At 42.4% G+C, this 5,000-nt stretch overlaps 1 pseudogene; it reads right to left on the bottom strand.

Moving 5' to 3' along the window:
- LOC134080904 (zinc finger and BTB domain-containing protein 16-A-like) overlaps positions 1 to 5,000 on the bottom strand; it is a 70,748-nt pseudogene that overhangs the window by 33,720 nt on the left and 32,028 nt on the right.

Genomic DNA, 5,000 nt, shown 5'->3' with positions numbered 1-5,000 from the left:
AGTGCCCTCGATCTTTTTAAAAGGCTTATTCTGTGTGTGTGTGTGTGTGTATGTGTGTGTGTGTGTGTGTGTGTGAGAGAGAGAGAGAGAGAGAGAGAGAGAGTGAGAGAGAGAGAGAGAGAGCATGAGTTTGTGTGTGTGAGAGAGTGTATGTGTGGGTGCATGGGTGTGTGCCTGTATATATGTGTGTGTGTGTGTGCGTATGCGTGTGCGTGTGCGTGTGTGTGTGTTCTTCATGGCCCCGATGCTGATGTGTGCTTTATCTCTCTGTCCTAGTAACAGATTCTGCACCATATCAGGGAATAATACACTTCTGGTCAGACAACTACGCTTATCCCCATAGAACTGTATTTCACACATCACACACATGTTTATTTTCATTTGCATAATTTATCATTTTTTTCTTCACATTTATTTTACTTTATTTATTTATCTCACGTTGCGTTTGAGTGTGCATACTCTACAGGTGGCGATAGTGTTTCCCTATGAATTGGTGCACATAGTGAGAGAAGCAATTGCACATTAATGTTGCATTTTATTTTATTTGTAATACAAACTATTTCCCTAGTTTATATTTGACTAGATAACTATATTTTACTAGCTAACTGTATTTCACTATCTAACTCTATTTCACCATATAACTGCATTTAGCTAAACAGTAACTGTATTTAACTAGCTTTGGTAAGTGCATGCATTTCACTGGCACCTGTATGCTGCAAATCCATTGTAATACATTGTATTACATTACAAAAACAAACACATGAAACACACACACACACACACACACCACATCAAACATACTGTACTCTCTTACTGTGCCCTCATAAAAGTGGCTGACAACCCAGACTAACTGGCAGTCTGCCAACCCTTCTGCTGTGTGTGTGTGTGTGTGTGTGTGTGTGTGTGTGTGTGTGTGTGTCTGTCTGTCTGTCTGTGTGCATGTTGCGCATGTATCTCTCTCTCTCTCTCTCTCTCTCTATGTGTCTCTGTGTGTGTGTGTGTGTGTGTGTGTGTGTGTGTGTGTGTGTGTGTGTGTGTGTGTGTGTGTGTGTGTATATATGCTATGCAATATAAGCAGTATGTTCCTCTCTGTGTGTGTGTGTGTTTGTGTTTCTATGTGGTATGTACAGTATGTTCCTGTGTGTCTGTTTCTGTGTGGTATGTGCAGAAATGTGTGTGTGAGCGTGTGTGTGAGTGTGTGAGAGAGAGAGAGAGAGAGAGAGATAGTGAGAAAGTGCATGTGTGGTATGTACAATATGTTCCTGTGTGTGTGTTTCTGTGTGGTATTTGCAGAATGTACGGGTGTGTGTGTGTGTGTGTGTGTGTGTGTGTGTGTGTGTGTGTGTGTGTGTGTGTGTGTGTGTGTGTGTATAGCGTAGTGCACATCCTTCAGTGTTTATTTGAAGTTGAGGAGAGCAACTTTCTTGCTCTTGTGTAATGATTACGATTCGTATAAAATGTTTCAGTGGTTGACAGATAGAGACAAAGGAGAAGAGAGAGAGGGAGAGAGGGGGATGAGAAAGAGAGAGAGGGAGAGAGAGGGAGATGAGAGGCAGAGAGATGAAAGACAAGAAAGAGAGGGAGATGAGAGAGAGAGAAAGGGGAAGAGAGAGAAAGAGAGAGAGAGAAGTGAAAGCTTGAGAGAAGCGATAAGAAATCTTTCTAACTTCTGCTCATAGCAGGAAGGAAGAAACGCTGGTTTGCAGAAAAAATCAAAGAGTATCTCTCCCTCTCCCTTCCCCCGTCTCTCTCTCTCTCCTCTGTCTCTCCCTCTCTTTTCTTTCTTTCTACAGTATTTTCTCACTCTTCTTTTTCTCTATCTCTCTGTCTTTCCATTTGTTTTACATCTCAACAAATCATTTTGCTCAGCATACATCTAGTCGCTTTGGTTAAAAAGCGTCAGCCAAATGAAATGTAATGTAATGTAATGTATCTCCCATCAGTTTGCTCAGCAATATGCAAGTGCACACAAGCAACAAAACACCTATCCCATCTTCTAGAACAAAACACTGGTGCAGTCTTCTAGAACTGAACACTTGTGCAGTCTTCTAGAACTGAACAACTTTGCATACTTCCAGAACTGAACCAAAGATCCTTAAATACCCTTCAACCGTCTCTGACTGAACTGTGTGGTCTTGTAGAATTGAACACCAGTGCATGCTTCTAGAATTCTAGAACTGAACATCTGTGCAAAATTAGAACTGAGCACCTTTGCATGCTATTTCAAATAAACACTGGAGAGATGTTCCAATAATCATAGCCTATTTACTGGTAATGCCAAAAACAAAATCAATAACAAATAACAAATCAACCTTTTGTGCCAAAAAACATCACACAGGCACCTTCCTTCACTGAATTAGGCCCACAACACCTCCAGAAGGCCCAACAGTGGGATCTGGGGTTCCAGACCCACCATACAGCACTTCTCGACCTGGATACCTGTGCAGGCTTCTGAACACTCTTCTGTACGTACACATCCTCTGAAAAGGTGTGCTTTCTCTCCGTCTATACTCCTCCTTGTGCTCTATGATTTCCTACTTCTCTCTCTCTCTCTGGCCTTAATGTGGTTAACTGTTTGCATTTTACAGTATAGTTGCACAAAAACACACACTATCACACACACACACACACACACAACAGGATGAGCTGGTGAGTGCTCCAACCACAGAGGACAGCAGAAGTGGTTAAGTTTCCGTAACAAAGTGAAGGACTTCACAGAGGAAGTCAGAATGTCCTATTATCTAAGTGAATTTGTGTGTGTGTGTGTGTGTGTGTGTGTGTGTGTGTGTGTGTGTGTGTGTGTGTGTGTGTGTGTGTATGCATGTGTGTCTGTGTGTGCTCACGTGTACACTTGTGTCTGTATATGTGCGTGTGCGTTTGTGTTCGTGTGTGTGTGTGTGCGTGTGTGTATGTGTGTGTGTGTGTGCGTGTATGTGTGTACGTGTGTGTGTCTGTGTCTGTGTGTATGTGTGTGTGTGTTACCTGTATGGGACAACATGTGCATTCTCAGCCGAAGACTGTCCAGGAACATTTTGCCACAGACTTCACATCCATAACCTCTGACCTCATTATGCAGTTTCCTGAAGGAGAGAAGGCAAAGAAAGGAAGGCACTGAATAAATTAATGAATGAATTCATTAATTAATAACTGACTGACTGAATGAATGAATGAATGAATGCATTACTTAATTAATGAATTAATTAACTGATGAATGAAAACAAGCATAAACATAAAACATAAGCATCTTGCATATATATATGCAAGATGCTTATGTTTTATGTTATATATATATAATAGGTATGACAACACATGAGGTTTACTAAGTACATTTCTAAATAAATTACTTCCTAAACACACACACACACACACACTCTCTCTATCACATCTATACACTGACACAGACAATCTCTCTCTCTCTCTTTCTTTCATCTCTCTCTATCTCTCTCTCTCTCACACACACACACACACACACACACATACACACACACGCACACACACTCACTCTCTGTCTGTCTGTCTGTCTGTCTGTCTGTCTCTCTCTCACACACACATACATACACACACATCCACACACTCAAACCCAGGGTCATTAAAAAAGGTCTGTTAAAGGCGTGCTATAAAAAGGGCACTTAAAATACTTCAAAAGCCATTAATGCATACTACTGAGGTGTGGTGTGTGTGTGTATGTGTGTGTGTGTGTGTGTGTGTGTGTGTACTCATGCATGCATATGTGTGTGTGTGTGTGTGTGTGTGTGTGTGTGTGTGTGTGTGTGTGTGTGTGTGTGTGGTTGTAAGCATGCTTGCATGAATGTGTGCCTGATATACAGGTGGCAGAGGAAAGAGGAAACTGTAACACACACACACACACACACACACACACACACACACACACACACACACACACACACACACACACACACACACACACACACACACACACACACACACACACACACAGACACAGACACAGACACACACACACATTGTGAGCTGTTTTGTATGTGGGGGTATGTTTTTATAGGCTGGAGAAACTGTGTTTGACCCCATGACTCTCATCTGCCAGCTACTGTGTGTGTGTGTGTGTGTGTGTGTGTGTGTGTGTGTGTGTGTGTGTGTGTGTGTGTGTGGTGAGTGAGTGTGTATGTATAACTGACTGTGAATGTGTGTGATCGTCTGTGTGAGTGTATCTATATGTGTGTACAGTATGTGTGTATGTGTGTGTGTGCATGAGAGAGAGTGAGATAAAGTGTCTTTGTCCCAACAGTTGGTTCTTTGACAACAACGATACATTTTCAATTTATGTTGGCAGGACATATGCTTGACACCTCGTTAAGCAAATGTGCACACATATACATGCACTCATGCACACACACACACACATACAGTACACACACACGCACGCACGCACGCACGCATGCACGCATGCACGCACGCACGCATGCGCGCACACACACACACACACACACACACACACACACACACACACACACACACACACACACACACACACACACACACACACAGACAAGATTTATGATGCTATAACACATGTTTGAAACTTGAAACCCAACATTATTAGTCTTTTAGTACGTGTGTGTGTGTGTGTGTGTGTGTGTGTGTGTGTGTGTGTGTGTGTGTGTGTGTGTGTGAGTACATGGTAAGATACTGCAGAAATACAAAGACACATTCACTCATGCACCAATCTCCACACAGCACACACAGACACACACACTCAAACACACACGCACACACCCACCCACACCCATACACACACACTAACACGCACGTCTCATTAACTGGAAGCTCATCATAAAAAAGTCAATTAAGATTGATCATCTTGATCATTTCTATGCAAATGTTTTGGCAGTACAACCCCAACACCTGAGATCTCAATATGTGGATGTAGGTCTGTCGTAAACAACACACACACACACACACACACACACACACACACACACACACACACACACACACACACACACACACACACACACACACAC

Source organism: Sardina pilchardus, chromosome 5 (genome assembly GCF_963854185.1).
Source record: "Sardina pilchardus chromosome 5, fSarPil1.1, whole genome shotgun sequence".
Classification (NCBI taxonomy): domain Eukaryota; kingdom Metazoa; phylum Chordata; class Actinopteri; order Clupeiformes; family Clupeidae; genus Sardina; species Sardina pilchardus.
The sequence above is the reverse complement of the archived record's forward strand: the minus strand, read 5'-3'. Positions and strand labels throughout refer to the sequence as shown.